The following is a 24,795-nucleotide window of genomic DNA, read 5'->3' on the forward strand; positions in this document are numbered from 1 at the left end:
GTGTTAATTCTAAGAGGCAGGTGTTGGCTTCAAATAAATAGGGAAGAGTTAGGGACTTGCAAATACCCTGAAGAAACCTATATTTCCCCCTTTCTTTCTACTTTTTTCCTTCTTTTCTTCCATTTCTCTCCCCCGCATCCAGTTCTCCAACATTTAGTGGGTTGTTCTTCTGTACCAGGCCCTCTACTTGGCACTGTGGATATGAGATGATTAAGGCACAGTATCCGCTGAAGTCTAGCAGGGGAGACAGATATAATGACTAATTGTCCTCCAAGTCCAAGTCACAAGATTACTGTGAAGGTGTGTACAGGGTGATGGGTGAACCCAGCCACCACTTTGCCTTGGCAGGTGGGAAGCAGGGGGCCTGAGTTGGTCCATGAGGGTTGAGTTGAGGTTCTCTAGAAAAAGAAGGACTTGCTTTGCTGTTATTGCCTTGTGAGAGATCAACTTCCTTCTGACAAGCCCTGAGCAAGGAAGAGACAACTGCTTTGCAAACAAACACCTCATGTATTATTTCCTCTGTTCTCCTCACATATTTCATCTCCTCCCCTGAATGATATGCCTCCCTGTGTCACTTAATTTCCACAGGAAAATGGAAAAAGCAACATCTGTCTAAATTTCCCCTAACTTGCTCCAGATTTCCAGGGTCAGAATGTGGACCCTGGGAGACACGGTCTCTGTGGGGTCAGAGGTGACAGCCCCAGAACTGGTGGACTCCCGCCGAGCCCCTGTGGCAGCCGGGCCGCCCCGGCGCCAGTTCCCTGCGCAATGCAGATGTTCTGCTCGGCAGGGCTTTCACTGGGAGCATAATCAGTGGCTGAGGGGGCCCCTGGAGAGGGGAGTGCAGGCCTCGTTCCCACGGGCTCCTGCCCAACGTGGTTCCTGAGTTTTCTGTTCCTGGGAGAGGGGGTGGCCAGCAAATGCTCCAGCTCCCACACCAGTTGCTCCAAGGAAGCAACTTCCTCACGTGGCCCCAGGCTGCCCCCAGCCATGGGGACATTGTTTTGTTCACAGCCCAGTGGTAATGGCATTTATTTAGAGGACACTTTCTCTTCTGCTACCCACAAGGAAGCAGCTCTGAGCAGGGGAAGGAGCAGAGATGAGCCTCTAGGGATCAGGTTACAGCCCTTGAAAAGCCACCTTCTCTCTGACTCTCAGTCTCCTTACCTGTAAAAGAAAATGGGTTGGTCCAGGTGGCATCCAAGGGCAATGCATGGCGAAGGTGTGAATTTTGGAGGCCAGCAGAATCCCACCTGTGCCACTTGCTGCACTCGTGGTCCTGCCTGGGTGGCCTTGCACCTCGCCAGCCTTGGTTTCCTCATCTGTGCATTGGGGAGGTGGGACCAGGTCACCTCAAAGGGTCCTCAGGGCTTCATAATGATGGGAGCGTCTGCCTTTCATAAGGAAGCTGAGGAAAAGGGTTTTATTCTCTCCTAATGGCAAATATTTCTAATTCTGTGCCTGGTGAAGATAAGCAGGGTCATCTCAAAAGAACTGGCCTCCATGAGTTCCCCTTCTGCCCTCTGCCTCCCACCCATGAGTCTCTGCAGATCAAAACACTATTTTTCTAAAGCAAGAATCAGATGACTCTTTGGGGCCTCCTCCCAGGTCTCGTAGGATCCAGCCCTCAGACACCGCCCACACTGCTCTGCGTTCTCACTTTCTCTGGCCCCTTTCAGGCCCTTAAGTGGTCCAGCTGCAACCTCCTTTGGCCCTGGCCCCAGTAGTGGTGCCAAGGGGTGGCTGGGGGTAGGGGTGGGGGTAGCCCCTCCAGAGTCTTCCTCTGCTCCTCCAAGGCCACTCCAAAATCCTTTATCTAGGTAAAAGCAGGGTGCTGTTGGTACAGGACCATGCCACGTTCCCCAGGTTGCCCTTTCAAGATGCCGCCCCCCCAGCAGGCCTCCACTACAGCGTTTTCTCTGCCTGGAGCACTCCTCCCCCTCTTTCAGATCTTAGCATCGCCCATCACTCCCTCCAAGTGGCATTCATGCACATCCTGCTGGTCCCCCCTCTCTCTCCCCTCTCACAGCACCTGGTCCTTTTCTTCAGAGAACTCATCGCATTTGTAACTACACAGGTATCTTGTACTTACCTGCTCCATGCCTGACTCTTCCACTGAATTATAAATTCCAGGAGGACAGGGGTCATGCAGGTCTTGCCATACAGTTGACCCTTGAACATGAGGTAGGGGGCAGTTAAGGGAGCCCATTCCCTCTGGGGTCGAACATCAGAGTAAAACTTTACAGTCAGCTCTGGAGTTCCACATCCTCAGATTCAACCCACCATGGATTGTGTAGTTGTGTAGTATTTATGGAAAAAAATCTGCATATAAGTGGGCATGCAACGTTCAAACCCATGCTGTGCAGCGGCCAACTGTATTCCCATTGCCGAATGCAGTGCCAGTAAATAGTTGACTCTCGATAAACAATTGATGAATGAGTGAATGAATGAATCGCCCAGAGAATCTAGAATTTGGTGGCAAAATGATGACAATGGGAAGGCAAATGGTTGCAAGTGATGCTGTGGTACCTGCAGGATTGAGGCACTAGGCTTTGGCACCAACACCGTGGGTACAGTCCTGGCCTTGACACTTGGGTCTCTGGGAGGGCAAAGTCATTTTTCCTCTCAGCCCCAGGGAGAAGAGTGTCTTGAGAAAGATAGGAATGTCCCCTGTGTTGAAATGTTTCTGGGAGGTGCAGGGAGGAAGCAAAAGTCTGAGACATGTCTATTGATTCTGCCACAGGTTGTGGTGACCTTGACAAGAACAGTTGCAAAGGATTGAGGAGTCAGAAACTAGACTGCTGGGGAGTTAGCAGGAGGTGAGGAAGTAGAGACTGTGACGTAATGACTATTTCTAGACATTAGAACAGGAATGGGAAGAGAGGTGACATTAGCTATTTCTTATCACACAGGATCACATCAAAATCAATTTGGAAAAGTTTCTGAATAATAAAAATCATTCATTTCCTGGATGGCTAGCAAAATATGATGCCTCAACTCCTTGTCTTACTTCTCTCAGAAAAGTAGGATGTCAGAGTTAAAGGGATCTCAAAGGCCGGATGTTCCAACACAATCCTCTCATTTGGTAGATGAGGCGCCTGAGACCCAGAGAGGGGCAGGGACTTGCCCAAGGTCACACAGCAGTTGAGGGTCAGAGCCAGATTTTAAACCCAGGCTTCTCTAGGCCCAGGCTGAGGTTCTTTTTCATATTTCATGTCTTTCTTTCCTCTGTCCTTTCCAAACAGTCTTTATTGGCTCCAGGAAATGGGGAGGATAGTTATTTTTAGTTTATTCAAAATGAATAAAATGGGTAATTTTTTTCCCCATATATCAGATCCAAAGTATGTCTTATGTAAGAGCTAAATGGGATGAGAAATGGTTCCACAGTGAGAACAAAGATTCCTTTGAATATTAAAAGCTCCAGAGTGAACTCCAAATGGGCCCAAATGACTGGGACCAGCTCCTAGCCTAGCTGACTACAGAAGGCTGTGCAGGGCCATGTGTGTGTGTGTGTGTGTGTGTGTGTGTGTGTGTGGTAGCAGGCTCCATCTGTGGGGTGTGATTGCCTGAGCACCAGGACGAGCACCACAAACCTCCTCAATACCTCTTTATTATTATGATTATTTAAAAAATATTTTTAGAGCAGTTTTAGATTCACAGCATAACTGAGCAGAAGGTACAGAGATATTTCCCATATACCCTCTGCCCCTACACATGCACAGCCTCCCTCACTGTCAGCACCCAGCACCAGAGTTATGCATTTGGCCCTTGAACAACATGGGTTTGAACTACATGGGTCTACTTATATGTGGATTTTTTCAATAGTACATACTATAGTACTATAGGATCACCAGATATGGAACCACAGATAACAGAGGAAACTTGGAGATGGAGGGCTGACTATAAGTTATACTCGGATTTTCAAATATGCACAGGGTCAGCGCCCCTAACCCCTCCGTTGTTCAAGGGTCAACTGTATATTTGTTGCAATGGAAGAACGTACCCTGACACATCATTATCACCCAGAGTCCATAGTTTACATTGGGGTTCACTCTTGGTGTTGTATGTTCCAGGGGTTTTGACAAATGTATAATAATGTGACCCTGCACCTTCTCAATACCTCTTTATTATTATTATGGTAAAATACACAAAAAATTTACCATCCTAACCATTTTTAAGGGTACAGTTCAATGGCATTATTCACATTGTTGTTCAGACATCACCACTATTCATCTCCAAAACTCTTCTCATCTTGCAAAACTGAAACTATACCCATCCATTATCCGCAGCCCCTGGCAACCCCCATTCTGCTTTCTGTCTCCGTGACTTTGACACTTGAGCTCTGTCACAGAAGTGGAATCCTACAGTATTTGTCCTTTTGTGTCTGGCTTGCTTCACTTTAGTCCCTCTCTGCATGTGCTCCCTGCACCCCAATTCCACCATTAGAAAGCCTTACCTCTGGCAGAGGATTTGATTCTCTGCTGAGGAGGGGCACACGCCCTGGGAAGAAAACACTTCAGGCGTTACTGGCACTTTTTCTTTAATGCCAATCAGTGGATGATTTCTTGAGAGCAGGTTTCGATGGGGGTAGGGTGACCCTGGTTGAAAGCACTAGGTGAATAAGAGGGAGAGACATTAATGACAGAGAAAAAAGTTTTCCTGCCTGAAACAAAATGTTGTTACGATGATTATAAATGAACCTGTATAATTGTTTTTATAACATAGCCACCACCTAAATTTATGTCTCTGGGTCTGTTGGCCTCATGTCTTGCTCTGACTTAATTCCTTGGGGTGTCATGGCTGAGGCGCCCTCTAATGACTGCTAGTGATAATCACCATAATACCTTTGTGTTTGGTTGCAGTCTATAAATTAGCACACATTTTTTAAAATTTATTTTTTTGATTGAAGTATAGTTGATTTACAATGTTGTGTTAGTTTCAGGTATACAGCAAAGTGATTCAGTTATATATGTATATATGTATTATATATATATTCTTTACCACTGTTTGTTATTACAAGATATTGAATAAAGTTACCTGTGCTATACAATAGGTCCTTGCTGTTTATCTATTTTTTAATTTCTATCCATTTATTTGATCAAAATGGCAGTGGCGTGAAGTAGTTAGAATAGGACTTATTATCTCTATTTTTCAGGTGGGGAAACTGAGGCTCAGTGGGGTAGAGGGACCTTCTCTATTTGTTGGTAGAACTGGATCAAGAACCCAAGTCTTTAGTCCAGGGCTCTTCTCATGGCTCCACATTTTGCTGGCATTTATTAACCTAAAAATGTCTAAGGATAACTGTTATTTGCAAACGCATGGTCCTCTCCCCACCCCCACCCCCAGCCTTTCACTTGACCCAGTCCTTCTCCAAGAATGATGCATCACCATCCAGATGCTCAAATTAGAAATCCAGGAGTTGTCCTTGATATTTCCCTCTCTCTTGCACCATATCCAATCTTCGGTTAAATACTGTGGTTTTTAATTCCTAAATATGTTTTCAGTATACCCACTTCTCTGCAGTTCTGAACCCCCATAGTCTAGGCCTCTATCTCTCACCTGGAGTTGGACCTTTATATTGTTATTGCTGTCCTTTCTGCTCACCTGTTCCTCTGCGATTTCTTGGGAAATGTGGATTTGAACAATGTTAATCAGGTTTCTATGTTATAGGATTTCTCTTTGGTATGACAATCATGGTCACAGTGACTCTTCAGGGTGAGGGATCAAGCATTTTGCAAGCCCCAGACTTTCTTGGTCATTCCTGGACTCCTGCAGTCCATTCTCCCAACTGAAGCCAAAGAGTTTTCTGCTAACTGCAATCTTGATCGTGCTGCCTGCCCTTCCCGTACCTCTCCTGCGACCCTGGCCTTTCTGCTTCTCTGACGTGTGTAGGACACACCGTCAGTGCCCCACGCAGACCCCTTCTCCAGTCTCCTGCATCCATCTCCAGCTGCAGCAGCAGCGCTGACTGCTGTCACCACAGCTGCCTCTTCTGGGGAGCCGCCTACCAGGGAGGTCACATTCCCCCACCCTCCACAAGCGTCTCCTAACCATGATCTGGGTGGGTTCACAAAAGGCCTCCCACCCTGACCTCGAGGAGAGAAACTTTGCTGTGCAATTTATGCTCCCGAGCCAGCTGTGGATCAGGAACCAGTTAGACTTTACCGGAGTGCACCTCCGCGCTCTTGTTCTGCTTCCCTCACTCCTTGTAGGTTTTTCCTGTCCAGCACTCCCTGGATACTTCCCTCTGTCAGCCTCCACCCTTCAGGAGCCCTCCTTAAGACACCAGCCGCCCCTCAGCCACCAGATGGGTCCTCGCACACTGTCCCTCACTCCCGTGCCTCATTCTCTCATAAAGCAGGTCTGTCTCCCCTATGGCGCTACCAGTTCCACCAGGGACCATGTATGTTTCTGTCCACAGCTCCATCCCCCATGCCTGGGAGGTGCTAAAGATTTGCCAAATGAAGTTAGAAAGCATCATAGATATCCAGAATGACAATGAGAAATATTCATAAAATATGGCAGGCAGCAAGTTAACATCTAGAATATATTAAAACTTTTACCAATAAGAAGAGGCAAATGTATTAATACAAGAAAAGAGCATGATCGGACAATTCATGCACACAGATGGAGATGATTGCTACATCCATGGGAAAATATGTTAATCAGAAAATAGCAAATTAAAACAATAGTTGAAAGAACACTTTTTGACTACTGTGTTACCCAAGGTTGATTCTTAAAAGAGCATCATGCTGATGAGGGGAGGAGGAACCAGGCATTCTCATACATGGCTAGTGGGAAGATAAGTTGGTACCATGTTAGAATATAGCTCCCTAGGGCAGAAAGTTTGTCTCATTCTCTGTGGTCTCTCCAGTGGCCAGAACCATGCTTGGCACTGGGCACCAAATTAATATTTGTTGAACAAATAGAAGGCAATTTGGCAATATCTATCAAGAACCTTAAGTTCTTCATACCCCTTGGTTTAGTAATTTTACTTCAAAAAGAGACCCTTAGAGAGTAGGACAAAGATATTTGTATCAAGACATTTTACACATTCATTTATAAAATCAGAAGACTGGAAACAGCCTGAGTGTCCACAGCTTGATGACTAGTTTAATTATGGCACATCCACGCTGATCAATCTGATATAAATGATAAAAATGATGTATTTGAAGAATACTATGTATGTAGGATTAAGCTACTGACAAATGCTAAATGAAAAAATAATATAAAATTCTACATACAGTGTGACCTCAATTTTTGTTACAAAAAAAAAAACAATCTGAGTTGTTAATGGTGGGTTATAGTGATTTTTATTTCTTTGTTTTTCTCCTTATTTTCCAAAATTTCAACAATGAATATGTATTACTTTTATAGTCAGAAAAAAAAGCTTTGAAAAAGGGATCGTGGTTAATAACAAAATTGTGGGCATCCAGGAAAAGTAGAAATGACTAGTCATCTTATTTTTCCCATTAATACTTCATAACAGATGATTTTATGGTGGGTTAGGGAACATAGCCCCGATTGAATTAGTCTGGTTTTACTTAGACAACAATGAGAAGTAAATTTCGTGCTGCTGGAGACACTTGGTATTGTTGTCATGTTCTTAGTATATATTTTTCCATGACCTGGAGAATCTTAAAAATATTGGCTCCACTTTTCAAAAGAATTTTGCAACTCGTGTGACTGGAATTGATTTCTCCTGTGGCTCCTCGGATCTGTAAAAGGCATCAGAATGTGACACGCTCGTTGACCTTTATTCTTTGCCTTGGCTAGAGAATTTCCCTATGGCTGGCTCAAGGTTTTCAGGAGGAAGGCAATTAAATGACCTAGCACAATTGCCTGCATTCTCAGCCCTGACCTTATCTTGATTAGGAGGAAGTGGATAGCTAGTTGTTCCAAATTTAGAAAATAGAAGAGAGCCAGATGTTTGAGACTATCAGGGTGGAGGAAGCCTTAACCCTTTAGGGCGTTTGTCCCACTCACCACTTCTCAGATATGTTTGTGCCCATCTTAACACAGAGCAAAGGAGTTTTGATTTCCAGTTTCCCCTTCCCAAAAAATTTTTCCTGGCTTCTAAGTCCATGGCAAACCTCATGCTAAGTATTGAAAGGATTCAGACCACATCTGCTAGCTTATTATTATTATTATTATTTTTGGCCGCATGGCACAGATTGTGGGATCTTAGTGTCCCGACCAGGGATTGAACCCAGGCCCTCGCAATGAAATTTCTGAGTCCTACCCACTGGACTGCTAGGGAATTCGCCTGTTGGCTTATGTTAAACCTTCATCATCTCTAAGATCAAGTCCAGGATTCAGAGCCTGGTAGTCAAGGCTCTTTACCACCTGGCCGCTCCCTCCTTCTCCTACCATTCATTCTCACCACAGTGAGAGAACAGCATTTAAGAGAGCAGACTACAGGCAGTTGACACAGATTTGGCCCCTAGGATAGTGGGGAGACAGACATGAAGAAGGAGGTACATTCATCTGAGAGAGATCTGGGTTTGAAGACCAGATACGCCTCTTACTAGCTGTGTGATCTTGGACAAGTTATTTCACGCCTCTGTGTTTAGTCATTTCCTATTAAAGGGGGATAATAATAATAATATTAACAATAATGATAATACCAAATCCATAAGGTTTATATGAGCCTTATCATCATCACTGCATATAAGTAAAGCACTCAGTACAATGCCTCCCACATAGTTAGTACCTAATACACATTAATTCTTCTTTTCTCTTACTCATTCACTTGGAAAAAGTTTGCCGAGTTCTGAGTAGGTGCTGGAAATTCAGAAGGGGATAATGCACAGCTTGACCCCCAAGAAATCCATATTTTAGTGATGGAGACTCAGTGGGAACAGGCCAACATAACCCAGCTCCAGATATCACATTCCAGAAACCCTGGTCTCCTTTCCTTTCCCAAACACACCATGCACCCTTATACTTTGTGCCTTTGCTCACCTGTTCCTTGTGTCAGAAAAGCTTCCCCTCCCTCCTCTGCCATTTGAAGACTTTCAAGATGCAGCTTAAATGGCATCAATATTGTGAAGCCTTCCTGACACCCAAATTATGACCTCGCCTTTGTCTCCACGGTGCCCTGCACAAACTTTCTGACTCTAGCCTTCCCCTTCTGTCAGGGCTGGCCAAATAGGAACGTCTCCCAATAGACTGGGAGCCTCTTGAAGGCGAGTATATGCTTGACCCATTTCCACGTCTGAACGTCAGCACAGGGCCAGGCACACTGTAGATGTTTAAGAAGTGTTTATTGGTTAAATGAGTGAATGAAGGAATGAAAGGGCACCTGACATCATAGGAGAAACTGCTGCATTGACAGGGGAGACGAGGAGGAAGGATGCTTCCTTTCTGCTACAGTATTTTATCTGCTCTGCATATAGTTGGGTCCCTCCTACTAATTCCATCTATGGACAAGGATAAGTTTACTTAGTCACAGGAAACTTGGAGAAGGTCCATGTCCTCAGCAGTGTCTGCCTGAGGAAGCTGTCCTGAGTGTGGCTTTCAAATTTCAGACATTGTCAGGAGCATCCTGAAAGGGTTAAGACATTGTCCTGTTGCTGGTCTTGTGCCATTCCATTCTATTTTCACTGTGTGGGAGACTATTTAATTGGAAATGCAGTTGCTAAGGCCAATAGTGCAACAGAAATAATTGGGTGTACAACCACATGTGCTTTCAGGACTGGGACACAGAAATTTAATTTAATTCTAGTTTCTTCTATTTGTTGGGTAATCTAGGGATGACTCCTTCTCCTTTCTGGACCTCATCTATTAAATAGTGATTGTAGGAGGCGAGAGTTAGGGTGGTGAGACATTACTCTCTAAGGTTCCTTCCGGCTCTGATAAACCATGTCTGTAACTTACATGTTATCAGGTTGACCAAAAGCCCACTGACACTGAGTTGCTGGAAAGTGATGTGGATGGAGTTCTGGGAGAGTGTCCCAGTCCTTGTGAGTTCATGGCCATGGTTTAGGAACCAAAAGCTCAGAAATGCTATGAAACCACAGATGGCCAAATCCACCCACTGGAAGTTCAGTACATACTTGCTCAAATTTGTAAACTAAAAGCAGAATTTTTTGAGTTGTTGGGAGTATGCACGGCTAGATATAACCTGGTAGTGGGTGTGTGGGTTGGCTCATCCTAATGCGGGAGGCCTTCTCTGGGGCCAGTGCCGTAAAGTGAGGAGGCATCTCCCTGGCTAGCCCACCCTGGCCATCAGGATGTAAACATCCCTATAGTGAGTCTTATTCAAGCACCAGGTGTTAATGGTACCCTAAGGGAATTCTTTTAACTCACTATGTTATAGAGTCAACAACAGGGTCAGTTGAGAACTGAACCCACTCTCCGGTGTGAATTGCAGTATACACTTTTTTAAAAACTTGAGATATAATTCACATACCATAAAATTTACCTCTTTAAAGTGTACAGTTCAGTGGTTTTTAGTATATTCACAAAGTTATGCAACCATCACCACTAATTCCAGAATATTTCACCACCCAAAAAGAAACCCCATATACATCAGCAGTCACACCCCATTCCCCTCTCCCCTTAGTTCTCAGCAACTGCTAATCTGCTTTCTGTCTCTATGGGTTTGCTTATTCTGGACTTTTCATAAAAAAGGAATTTTATGACATGTGACCTATCATGTCTGACTACTTTCATTTTAGCATAATGTTTTTGAGGTTCATCCATGTTGACTGTATACGTTTTGAACAAGTAAAATTTATATGTGCATATCATCTTTCAGCTAGCATAGAGGCAAAACTATAGTTAGAGTTTGGTGAGACCTACCAGCCCATCTTCATAGATAAAGAACCAGGCTAGCTAGGTCCTCCTTACTTTATTATTCCAGCTCCATTTTGGCCTTTTTAAAGAATTATGTATATAGATCTTTAAAACTGAGTCAAATTGGTTGATATTTTCAATTTTTGTTTCATATTTGCTGGCAGGTTTAAGTATTTTCCCAACCCAAGATTATTTAAACATGTATATGTATTTTCTTGTCATAGTTTCATGGTTTCATTTTTTCATTTATAACTTTAATGCATCTGGAATTTGTGAATGGTGTGAGGTAGGCACCTAATTTTAAGTTTTCCCATATGGTTAGCAAGTTGTACCACCAGACATCATTTTCTAATGATTTGGAAACAATAGCATTAGCTTCTGCTACTTTTTATATATACTTGGGACTGTTTAGGAGCTTTCTTTTCTGCACTAATCTGTCTTTTCTTCAGCTGCTAGCATACTGTTAAATTTCTTGCCCTTTTATGATACAATTTAATATTTGTTAGGATGAGTTTATATTATCACTCGTTTTAAAGCATGCCTAGTTATTATCATACATTTATTATTCTAGTTTAGCCTTATTTGTTAAAATGACATATTTATTTTGTGTAATGTGTATTGCTATGTTATCAAAAATGTTAAATTCTGCCTTAGAGAACAATAGAAACAAGCAGCCGTGTAACATATTATAGATAAAGTTAGTAAAGCATGTATGGGCTGAACATAGATGGGAAGGACAGAAGGACCAAGGAAGCACTAAATATTCACGAGGTCTGAGACATCAAATATGTGTGACAGCTATAGCAGAGCTACAATATGAGAGCCACCTTGGTGATGACTGAGCAGAGAACAAGAAGGTCTGGGTCTCTGGAGTCCTAGAATTGCTGCTACACCAGCCTGGTCTGCTCCCTCCAACTTAGGCGAGAGTGGAAGACACTTCTATTTTGTTTAAGCCATGATTACATGAAACTGAACATACCCTCACTAATATCATCCCTAACTTCATTTTTGTATTTGGTTGTCTGGCTTAGGATTTGCAGAACAGTGTTAATAACACTGATGGCAGTGGATGTCCTTCTTGTTACTTATGTGAATGGAATGGCTCATTAAGCATCCCACTGGCTTTGATCTTACGTAGAGTACATTTGTCACTTTAAGAAAATATTCTTCTCTCTTGATGGTGATGATGATGATGGAATGTTGAATTTTCTCAAGTGATTTTTGTCACCTATCAAAAAAATTATGTGGTATTTCTGCTTTGCTATATTGATATGATGAATTAGACTAATACATTTTTCTAAAGTTGAAACATATATGCCACTTCAATTTTTTCCTCTATCTCTTCTGTTCTCTTCTTCTATATGTAGAAGCTCTATTGCAGTTCTTGGCTCTCCAACTTTTCTTTCACCATTTTTATCTCTTTAACCATTTCCTTTGAGTTCTGGGAGAATTGTTCATGTTTGCCTTCTGATTTCTTGCTCCTTAAAGTGTGGTCCAGGGACCAGTGCATCACCTGAGAATTTCTTAAAAATGCAAATTCTTGGGCCCCATCCCAGACCTACTGAATCAGAATCTGCATTTTAACAAGACTCTTAGGTGATTTGTGTGCATGCTAAAATTTGAGATGTGCTGTAAAATCGCCTTTTCCAAGTTTCAGACTTTCCCCATTTATTATAGTAGTTTGATTATTTTAGTGTAAATTTGAAAGGAGAAATTAAGTGTGAGGCTTTGGGTCACCATTTGGGACCAGAATCCACAGGCTCTTTGTGGCAAGATGTGGGGAAGGGCGGTCAGTTACTGTGTGTGATGACATGAAATGAAAATGACATCCCAAAGGTCATCAAAATCACCACCAGGCATCATTAACCCAACAAGAAAGGATCCTTGTGTTGCATTTCTGAAGGGCAGTGTGTATCCCCTAGAGGGCTTTGCCCACACAGTTCTTTGACAAATTTATAAATGCCAAGTCGTATCCACATGAAAGCCTCTTGTCCTGAGCTTATAGAAGGGGAAAGGAGGGGTTCCAAGAGACTGGTTTGGTGTCAGGCATGATTTTCCCTCTTTTCTTGGTGAGTAGAATAAATTTCTACGGTCACTGATGTGCTTCAGGACCCCAGCATTGTGCCTGAGAGCTGCCTTGGAGGAGGTGGAGTATTCACAGACCTGAATTATAAGAGTATTAGCATGTGGAAAGATTTCCCTTAATTTTTTTTAAGGAAAAAATTAATTGAATAATACCCAGTTCTCATCAGTCATGGCAGGATTGGCAGGAAAAGTCTTGGTAAGGCACAAAAAGCTATTGAAATGATTCTAAAGAACAAGAATCTTTAGGACAAATTGGCTCATTCTTTATTGCTGTCAAACCCTTTATTCCCTGGAGATGGTTGAAACAATACCAGCACATAACTCTCATTGTGGAATTAACAAACATCCTAGTTTTCTTAATGGTTTCATGAAGTTATTGTCTCAACAGGAAATTCTGGGCATTGTCACACATTCTTCTTGTTTATTAGTAGTAATAATAACTCTTTGCATCATAAATGGGCTCTAACCTTATAAGGCTTTTCCCCACAAAGTAGGTCATTTGGTCTTTCCTGAGAATCCGGTTAGACAGCAGGGTGAGTAGGCGTTATGTGCCCATTTCGTAAAAGAGGGAACTAAGGGTCCAAGGAATTAAAAAACTTTCTTAAAGGCATGATATACAGTAAATGGCAAACTCAGGCCTCAGACTCCTGTTTTCTGGCTTCAGGGGAGATCTCTAAAGCACATATGGCCAAGTGTCTTTCATCCTTAAGCTTCCCGGTCTACTCAGTGATTTCTGCTTCTCTGCAGTGCCTGTACCTATACGAAACATTGAGAACAATCTCCGTCCATGTGTAAAGTTCACTCTCTGCAGTTTTATGTTGAAATGCAATGTGTAACTTTAGTGAGGTTACAATCTTCAGATTAGATTCACATGGTCAGACATCTCTGGTTCTCTGTACACTGTTTAGATTTCCCCCACTTATGGCAGACCTTTGTTAAACTTCTGCTAAAGATCCACTCCAGTCCCAAAGAAGGTGAGATTCATTAGAAATCAACAGGAACTGTGTATAAGTTATTTTTTTATTCCCTAAATTTGATTCATCTCAACTGATGGGAAGAGTAAAGTCATCTTATTTCTGCTCTTCTATAAACTATGCTTCTATTCCTCATCTTTCCATTAAAGAACTTACCAAATTTCCCTTATGTTCCATTTCTTCTCCCTTCATATGTTCTCTTTGCCTAGAATACCCTTCCCTTCTTCACTTCACCACATTCACCATTCTTATCCTTAATGGGACCCAGCTGAAAAGCTATTCCTTTGTGAAGCCTTTTCAAACCCAAAGTTAGACATACCTGTGCTCCTAAAAGCAATTTGAATGTATCTCTGCCATACCACGGACCTATCACAGTCTGAAATGTACTTGATTTAGCTCCATATATACTGGAATTTCCACTAGATTTGAAGCCACTTTGGGGGCAGGAGTGACATCTTATTCCTTTTATATCCTCTGAATTTGGAACCTGACAACTGACAGGGATTCACTAAGGGTTGATCCATTTTCCTCCACCTGCTGGCTTTAGTGCACTGGGAATTCTTTTTGACCAGCTATCACTTTAGTTTTTACAGTCTAGGTGACAGGAAAGTCTTAAAGGAGGACTACTCAAACTGAGCAAGAATGAGCTATAATCGCTGATCCTTTTAAAGGACAGGAGGTACACTAAACTTGATTAATCTTGGGTTCTGTTCCTTTATGTCTCCCAGGTTAGAGCCATTTTAGTGTAGAGTTCTTTTTATCAACATCCTTCCTGATTTTGTCCAGGACCAGTCCACCTTGAGGGGTTCGGCACTTTCTTTGGTACTAGGGCATTTTTTCCAACTCCTTCACAATTAGGGAATTAATACTCAATAGTTCTCAACCTTGGCTGTACATTTTAATCACTTAGAGAGCTTTAAAAAATACTGATGTGAAATGTTCATGGAATTCCCTTAAGTCTTTTGCTGAGTACTAAGCTGTACATGCACAGAGTGAGACTCTGAGAGACTTGGCAGCAAACAGCTACTGGAGGGCTACGAGGCCAACAGGGATTTTGGTAGTCTCACAGCACTGACAGATACTGGATTTCTGACTAGCCATATTAGAGAGACATCACCAAATACTCTGGACATTCAGTTGAGACCCCAGAAAGGCTGTGCCTTTCTGTCTTTAAAATAAAGGCAACTGCCTGCCAAAAAAAAAAGAGACTCTTTAAAAGGAGATAATCTAGACTCTCAACATCATATCCACAATGTCCAGAAAACAAACAAAAATTACTGGAAGCATGAAGAAGCTGGGAAATGTGCACCAAACTAGAAGAAAGAACAGTTAGCAAAAACAGGTCCAGAGGTGATAAGATGATGGAATTAATAGATAAGAACTTTAAAATAGCTATTATCAATATGTTCAGTGAAGGAAGAGATGGACATAATGAATGAACAGATGGGGGAATCTCTAACAGAGAAATGGAAACAAACAAGCAAAAAAACGGAATAGAAATTTTAGAACTAAAAAATGTAAGATCTGGGGACCTCCCTGGTGGTGCAGTGGCTAAGAATCTGCCTGCCAATGCAGGGGACATGGGTTAGAGCCCTGGTCCAGGAAGATCCCATATGCCACAGAGCAACTAAGCCCGTGCGCCACTGAGCCCGCACTCTAGAGCCCATGAGCCACAACTTCTGAGCCCGTGTGCCACAACTACTGAAGCCCGTGTGCCTAGAGCCCATGCTCCGCAACAAGAGAAGCCACCATGATAAGAAGCCTGCACACTGCAATGAAGAGTAGCCCGCACTCACTGCAACTAGAGAAAGCCTGCGTGCAGCAATGAAGACCCAATGTGGCCATTAATTAATTAATTAAAAAAAATATATATATATAAGACCTGAAATTTAAAAATTTGCTAGATTGGATAATAGCAAATTGGACACTGCAGAAGGAATAAAGAGCAATGGAAAAGGTAAATATATGGACACAATGAAAGACTTTTTTCTCAGTACTTCAGCCAGGTGATTGAGGTCATCATCAACTGTGAGAAGTCACATTAATAGTATGTACCCTTGATATGATGTGATGAGAATGATACTTTATCTCTGTGGTCTTCTTCCTTAGAATTTATAACCCAAGTCTAATTGTGAGAAAAAACACCAGGCAAATCCCAACTGATGACATCCTATAAAATACCTAATACTCCTCAAAACCATCAAGGTCATCAAAAACAAGGAAAGTCTGAGAAACAGTCACAGCCAAGAGGGGATTAAGAAGACATGATGACTAGATGTAATGTGGTATTGTGTGTGGAATCCTGGAACAGAAAAAAGACATTGGATAAAAACCAAAGAAACCTGAATAAAGAGTAGACTTTAGTTAAGAATAAGGTACAAATAATGGTTTATTAAGTGTAGCAAATGTACCATACTAATGTAAGTGTTAATAATAAGGGAAACTGGGTTCAGGATACGTAAGAGCTCTCTTTACTACCTTTACAATGTTTTCTGTAAATCTAAAACTGTTCTAAAATTAAAAGTTTATTGAAAAAACTAAACTGACAGTAACAAGTGCTGACAAAGATATGGAACAATTGGAACTCTCATCCATTGCTGGTAGGGATGTAAAAATTGCATAGTTTGGAAAACAATTTGAAAGTTTCTTATAAAGTTAAACCTCTACTTATGGTATAACTCAGCAATGTCACTCCTGGGTATTTAACCAAGAGAAATAAAAACATATGTCCTCACAAAGACTTGCATGTGACTGTTTATAGAGGCTTTATTCAGAATTACCACAAACTAGAAGTGACCAAAATGTCTATCAACTGCTGAATGGAGAAATAAATTGTACACATCCATACAATGGAATACAACTAAGTAATGAAAAAGGAAAGGGCTACTGATACATACAAAACATGAATGAAAATCAAAAGCATTATGCAAGTGAAAGAAGTCAGTTCATAAAAGAGTACTATATCATTCTATGTATTCAGTATATGCAATTCCAGAACAAGAAAAACTAATCTAAGGTAGAAAAAAATCAGAACAATGTTTGCATCTTGAGCTCTGGTGAATGATTAGGAAGGGGCAGCTGGGAACTTTCTGAGGTGATAGAAATGTTCCATATCTTGATAGAGGTGTAGGTCACATGGGTATACACATTTGTCAAAACACATTAAGATAAGTAGTTAAGATCTATAAATTTCAGAGGTATGTAAAGTATATCTCATTTTAAAAGTAAAAATGCTGATATCTATGTCCCACCCCCAGAGATCCTTATTTTGGTGGCTTCAAATGGAAGTTTTTGGTTTTTTAAAGTCTCCCTCAACCAAGGTTAAAAACCTTGATTATAGGTACTTGTCTAATGATAGGCTCCTTCATCATTCCTGTTTGCCATGTAGATTTCTCTCTCTGACTTTGATGTGTAGATCATGGACACTAAGTGTATGGATTTACATGCTTACCTGATGGCCGGGGCCCACCTGGGGATGGCTAATTGGCAAGCATCAGGATGCCAAAAGGCCCAAGAAGAAGATAGGATCAGGATAGAGTTTCCTGAAAGCCCCCCAGCTCTTCTCTTTCTGCCTCTTCTGAGAATGGTCCTGCTCATTCAGGGAGTGGATTGTTATGCTGATGGGAGAGGTAAACTGGAAGGGGGCCAGTGGAGGTATCATTATGGGGCAGGGGGAATTCTTATTCCGTAACAATTTTGGAAATTTTTCTGTCTTCAGTTAGCTGATTTCACATACACAACAAGGTCCCACTGGATTCTGTAATCCTGACCTTCATCCTGATTTTGTCCTCTTGGTAACTTCGGACAGACTATAAAAAGAGAGACAGCAGGACATGCCCATGTGTTGAGCACATGCCCTGTAATCTGCTGGAACTTTCCTTCTTCTTTCCACTTTGGGGTTAACACTGTAACTGTATAACTTTCCTATTAACTATTTTTCTTCTTTTGAAGCTGACGGGCAACCCATTAACATTTTTAGGGCAAAAAAGCTTCTCTTAAAACTTTATCCAACATTAATAAAACTGTATAATAAAAACTGAAATGATAAATCCTAACAGTTATTCCATGGATGCTCTTTGTCTGATATGTATTTCAGAACACATGGCCAAAGTTTCTGAGAGGTCTCACTAATAACTAGAACTTTGACTAACAATTTCCTCTAGGGTGCACCAACAAATAAACACATAGACTTAGACACTCCCAACTGAAAGGAATTTTTCAGGTCACTAGCCCAGCCCTCTCTTATAGTGCCTGAAGAGCTGCTAAGTGGTACCCGGTCTCTGCTTGCACATGTCCCCAAACAGGGAGACTTATAAGACAATCAACATACCTGTGAGCAGTTCCAACAGCAAGTTTTTCCTGGTGTGAAGCCACACCTGCTTCTCTGTAACTTTTAGCCACAGAGAACATTGGATTGCTTTTTCTGTTTGCTCTCCATGAGCCTTTTCTGCAACAAGTTAAATATCTCCAATTGCTTAAAACATCCCTCCTATGCTTTGAATTTGTCTGCACTCACCAGCTCGCTTTCTCTTTCCCTCATGAGTCCTGGTCTATTTCCATTCATATCCAACACAATTCATCTGAAACAATGTCACTTGAGTGCCTTCTCAGTGCCAGGTGCTAGGCTTTGTGCTGTGGGGTAGACAGGAGCAAGTCAACCTTGGCCTTGTAAGACAGAGAAGGCTTGTCTGCAAAGGCCCTAGAAAACAGGCTGTGATAAGGGGCAGCAGAGAGGGACAAGTATCCTATTTTCCCCCCAAATCCTCAGGCTCTCATCTTTTCATAAATTTATTTATTTATTTTTGGCTGCATTGGGTCTTCATTGCTGCATGCTGGCTTTCTCTCTAGCTGCGGCAAGCGGGGGCTACTCTTCACTGCGGTGCGCAGGCATCTTACTGCAGTGGTTTCTCTTGCTGTGCACGTGGGCTTCAGTAGTTGTGGCACACGGACTCAGTAGATGTGGCTCGCAGGCTATAGAGCACAGCCTCAGTAGTTGTGGCGCACGGCCTTAGTTGCTCCGCAGCATGTGGGATCTTCCTAGACAAGGGATTGAACCCGTGTCCCTTGTATTGGCAGGTGGATTCTCAACCACTGGGCCACCAGGGAAGTCCTCAGGCTCTCATCGTGCAGTGCAGCACGTTTGCTAAAATATATGACTGTGCAAGCTCAAGGCATGATTAGAGTAGGCTGCTCATCAAATGTTTGATGAATGCAAGTCACTTGACTAAGTCTCTGTGTTCCAAATTCCTGGGAGAGAGTGTGATTGGCCCAGCTTGGGTCAGAGGTCCTCCTGGCTCCATCACTTGTCTGCAGAAGGGGCTGCATCCACTGGTATGAAAAGCCACACTTTCTGGGCTAGGAACAAGGAAAGTTCCATGAAATATGGGCATTTTCTCGATTTTATAGCTGGAGAAACAGATTCAGAGAGGTGAAGCGACTTCGCCAAAGTTACTACTTGTTAATGGCAAAATTGTGGTTTGAATTCTGGGCTGCCAATTGACTCCCTGCATTTACTCAGCAATTCTTTCTGGAACTTGTTTAGTCATTCGCTTATCTATTCATGTATTCATTCAACTAGAACTTCTCTGGCACTAACCACGGGCATGATGTGAGGGCGGCATGGGATACAGCAATTAGTCACATAGACGTGCCAGAGGGACACCCGTCAAGAGCATAAGAGAGAGTTCCTGCCCTGCTCAAACACACGGTTTTACTGGAGAAAGGCAACATGTGGACACCACAAGTTCAGGCATTGTTGCATGAAATGACTCCAGGAGTGACTGATATTTCAAGGCCTAGAAGATGTCAGGGTAAAGAGATGTCTGAGGACCAGGGTGGTTGAAGAAGCCTCCTATAGAGGCAGAACTCTGAGTAGGTGCCTGTGGATAAAGAGAGAAAGAAGGAAGAATCCCAGTAGGCAGAGAGCTGTGCTGATTCTGCCTCTGAGTATTGCTCATTTGTATCTGCTTCTCTCCATTCCCCACTGTGCCCTCCCCTGGTCCGAGTCACCAGCTTCCCTTACCTGGACACAGCAAAAGCCTCCCTAGCCTGGACACAGGAAAAGCCTACCCAGCAGATCTGCCTCCCCCTTGCCTTGTCGTCCATGAATCCATTTTAAAATTCAATTGCCAAAAACTTCAGACATATCAAAAGTATAGCAAACAATGCAAAAGTCACAAGATACCCACCCTTTTGACTCAGTAGGTATTAACATTTCACTATATTTGCTTCAATTCTGTCTTGTATAGAAATATAAGATTATAATTTCAGCTAAATTCCTACCCTACCTCTTAACCCTCCGTCCACAGAGTAAATATTATCCTAATTTTGTGTGATGAATTCCCACATGTATTTTTATATCTTTTCTACTGATGATCCACAAACCACAAAATATTAGGTTCATATCCTTTTGCAAGTTGCCTTTTTTCCCCCACTGCTCATTATATTTTCAGATTTGTCCTGATACATGGAGATCCGGTTCATTCATTTAATCATCGAGTAGTATTCCAATGTATAAGCAAATTGCACTTTACCAAGTTCTCCGTCTACAGATGCCTGGATAGGTCATTTCAACTTTTTTACTATTACAAGTGGTACTTCAGTGAATATCCTTACATAGACATGCCTCACACATATCTCTTTGGGTAGGAACCAAGAAATGGAGTTGCTGGGTTAAGAATACCCACATCTGAGAGGATCAGATTTTAAAAAAAAAACAACAAAAAAACCCAAAAAGGAATATCCAGATCTTCAACTTTACTAGGTGTTGCTTAATGGTTCTTTAAAACAGTGGTTCAGGTTACAGGTGTACATCCCATTATATGTGAGTATGGGAGTTGCAGTGGCTCCACATCCTCATAGATGCTTGGTATTGGCAATCATTTTTTTAAAAATCTGATCCCCTCTTGCCATGGCAGACAGAGGCATCTTCAAAATCATGCCTGACCACGTCCCTTCCCTGCTTATAATCCCTCCAATCCTCCCCCACTGCTCTCTATGCATACCACCCAGAGTCTTGCTCTGCATAAGCTAGTCCATGGCCACTTCTCCAGGCTCACCTCTCCATTCTCTTCTACTCCAACATGCATGAGTGCACACACACACACACACACACACACACACACACACACACATACACATGCATGCACGTGCTGTGCTGCAGTCAAACCAAACCATGTTTGTTCATGTCCCCTAGGCTTCTATTGTCTTTGGGCCTTGGTTCAAGCTATTCCCTCTGCCTAGAATATTCTCTTCCTCTTCTTCAGAGGGCTGATTCCTACCAGATCTCAGCTTGATATTTCATCCTTTGGGAGGTCTTTGCAGGCATCCCAGGGCTGAATGGGTGCCTTTCCTCACATTACCCCAGCACCATTGGCTTCTGGCATCGCAGTTCGCAGTGCACTGTCTGATAGTTGCCTCTCTATTACTTCCCTGACCCTCTAGACTGTGGACTCCGTGATAGCAGGGCCTGTGTGGAGCTTCTTATGGGAGTGTGCTCTGTGCCAGCCTACCTATTGAATGGATTTGTTAAATAATCCATGGGCAGGAGACAGGTCTGGGTGGAGCAGAGGTGGCAAGGTGGGGGGCAGTTGGAAATCAGACTGGAGAGGAATTGCAGCCCTATCACCTTCATAACCCCAATTTCCAGGAAAGGAAACAGAGGCTCAGCCAGGTGACTGACCTGTCTAGAGTCATGCATTTAGTAAGTGACAGAGCAGCTTTGATTCCCAGTCTTCTGACTCCGTGTCCAGGCTCTTTCTGCTGCCCCTCAGCAGCAACCAGTGGGAAGGAGCCAGTAGAGAGGGAGGGACAGGGCTGCCAGGGAGGGAAGGCTGAGCAGGAGAGGGAGGCCTCAGGATCTAGGACGCAGGTGGAGGACTTGGCTCAGCAGATATGGCCCTGGATCCTCTGAGCCAGCAAGAAAGGAAGAACATTGGGCCAAGTTTCCAGATCAGATACTTGTTCAGACCGTCCTGGGAGACTTGGGTGGGCCGGCCCTTCTCTGGGGAGGAGCAGACTTGTGGAAAGTAACTCAGCATCTCCCTCAGCACCCACCCGCCCTGAGTGGCCTCTTCCTGCTGCATCAGGAGAATGATTTCTCAAGGTTCCCTCTGGTAAGAGGGAGACCAGAACCAAGGACAGCTGGGAGGAAACAGGAGCCTAATGCAAACAGGCAGGAGCTGGCCCAGGGCCTAGGGCCCAAGTGGAGAGTACACGGGTCAGGTTCAGAGACTCCATCCAGTTATTGCGTGTCTAGAGGAACTCACGTTTGCAAAGGCAAGTGGACATCGGTAAAACAGGGACAATAATACCCATGCCTCGTGTGAGTATGGTGGGGATTAAGTAAGGTGAAATATGTAAAAGGATTAGGGTAATGCTCAGCACATAATATCACTCAATCAACTGTAGGTATTATCTTCTTACAGGGTTGTTGGGAGGAATGAACAGGATTATATGGTGGACAAACCTGTAAAACTGTGTGAGTGTTGGTGAGCAGTCTTTTTTCGTCAGCAACTCGATAAATGAGTGTGGACGACGTGGGACATCCAGTGGACAGAGAGAAGGGGTGTGGACTCGAGTGACCAATCACCCTCCTCCGTTCCTTTGGTTTCTTCACCTGACGTCTGCATCGGAGACTACACGAGTCAGTTCTGGAAACTGCTTAGAAATGGCACAGTCCAATCCTCCAGCTTCACACAAGGGAAACCAAGGCCTGCAGGGTGGAAGTGACTTGTCCAGGGCTGCAGACAAGGCATCCCCAACTCAGATCCAACACTGCTCCCTCTGTCCCCGCAGTTCAGCCCAAACTCAGGACATGGCTCTTTCAGCAAGGTCAGTGGTTGGCTGTTCTTCCACATTGTCCACAACCACCCCTAAAGTCAGCGGGGCTCCTGCCAGCTCTGAGCACCTCAGTCTCCAAGAGCCCCCTGCCTTGATCACCCTCTTTCTATCTTCCCATAGAGGGCAGTTGAAAGTAATTGAAAGCTACTTCCAGCTCTGTTTTCCCCTGCAGAGCTCTCCTTCCCTGGGCCTCTCTGGGAGAGCTCGGGAGCAGGTCAGCGGCATGTATACACCTGATACCTTACCCAAGGTTCCTTCCTTCAGCATTGGGCAAGTGCAAGCATTTCCCTTCCCCTCAGACAGAGTCCCCTCCCTCTTTCCTTTTTAAAATGACACTGCCGACCACACACACCTTGCCATTGAACTTGCCCATCTGGCACACACACAAGCTCATTCTGAAGGACCTTGAGTATGTGTTCCTGTTACACAGGTGGGACTTCTCTACTGAAAAACAGTTGCAGGAGAAAGCAGATAACAAAATTCCAGGCCTGTTAAGAGCTCATTTGACCTCAAGGACAGGCTGATGTCTGAAAGGCAGATTGAGTAACTGAGCTCACATCTTACCAAACCGTTTGGATTTTACTTTCTGGGTAAAAAGTTATCAGTCTGTGGCCACCACTGTTACTTTGAAGACATGGACCATTCTTATTGCCTCTGGAAGGAAAGCCCCCAGTCCATGCATCCCATTCCCCAAAGTAAGGAGCACCAGGCCTCACCCATCCTTCAACCCAGCAGAGCTGAGAGGCCAGCGTAGCACATGCTTGAAGAAATGGAAGGAGGAAACTAATAATATTTGTTAAGAACTTGCTATGTAAAGATGTGGTCTTAGGCCTTTTACATATACAAGCACACCTGGGAGTTATCTCGGGTTCAGTTCCAGACTACCACAATAAACAAAATATTGAACTAAAGCACGTTACACAAACTTTTTGGTTTCCCAGTGCATATAAAAGTTATGTTTACACTACACTGTAGTCTAGTAAGTGTGCAATTGCATTATGTCTAAAAAATGTACATACTTTAATTAAAAATACATTATTGCTAAAAAATGCTGACCATCGTCTGAACTTACAGCAAGTTATAGTAGTAACATCAAAGATCACTGATCACAGCTTGGTGCTTTGTGACCACCTAGAGGGGTGGGATAGGGAGGGTGGGAGGGAGACGCAAGAGGGAGGGGATATGGGGATATATGTATACATATAGGTGATTCATTTTGTTATACAGCAGAAACTAACACAACAATGTAAACAATTATACTCCAATAAAGATGTTAAAAAAAAAGATCACTGATCACTATAATAAATATAATAATAATGAAAAGGTTTGAAGTATTGTGAGAATTACTAAAAATGTGACATAGGGACTTCTCCAGTGGCACGGTGGTTAAGAATCCGCCTGCCAATGCAGGGGACATGGGTTCGATCCCTGGTCCAGGAAGATCCCACATACTGCGGAGCAGCTAAACCCGTGTGCCACAACTACTGAGTCTGCAGTCTAGAGCCTGCGAACCACAACTACTGAGCCCATGTACCACAGCTACTGAAGCCCGAGTGCCTAGAGCCCATGCTCCACCACAAGAGAAGCCACCACAGTGAGAAGCCTGTGCACCCCAACAAAGAGTAGCCCCTGCTCACTGCAACTAGAGAAAGCCTGCACACAAGGAAGACCCAACGCAGCCAAAATTTAAAAAATAAAAAAGGTAACATAGAGTCACGAAGTGAGTAAATGCTGGAAAATGGTGCCAACAGACTTTCTCAACGTTGAAGGGTTACCACAAACCTTCAATTTGTAAAAAAAAAAAATCATACCTGAGAAGTGCAATAAAGTGAAGTGCAATAAAACGAGGTCTGCCTATAATATTATATGTGTATGCATTTGCGTACAACAGCCCAGGGACAGAAAGCTTTACTATCCCTGATCCCAAGAAGAAGAAAAGGAGGCTCAGTTGCCTGATGGCAAGAGTAATGGAGATCAGATCTGAACGTGGAACTGAGTCCTCTCTGAGATCTCTCGATCCTGCCTTTCTGCACAGTGATGACACCCAGGAAAAGTTGGTGCTGCCTTTTCAGAGCTGACAACACTAAAGGCCCTT

General features: G+C 43.2%; 1 protein-coding gene across 6 annotated transcripts in view; it reads left to right on the forward strand.

The window, feature by feature from the left end:
- GALNT12 (polypeptide N-acetylgalactosaminyltransferase 12) overlaps positions 1-10,393 on the forward strand; it is a 68,146-nt gene extending 57,753 nt beyond the window's left edge. For all 6 annotated transcript variants that reach the window (XR_016393443.1, XR_016393445.1, XR_016393446.1 and 3 more), the window contains one exon: positions 1-10,393. This exon is cut by the window's left edge. The gene's annotated coding sequence lies outside the window, so the exon portion shown is untranslated.
- The last annotated feature ends 14,402 nt before the right edge of the window (positions 10,394-24,795 follow it).

Source organism: Delphinapterus leucas, chromosome 6 (assembly GCF_059928025.1).
Source record: "Delphinapterus leucas isolate spDelLeu-1000000601 "Yukka" chromosome 6, BTC_Dleu_Yukka2, whole genome shotgun sequence".
In the NCBI taxonomy this organism is placed as follows: Eukaryota; Metazoa; Chordata; class Mammalia; order Artiodactyla; family Monodontidae; genus Delphinapterus; species Delphinapterus leucas.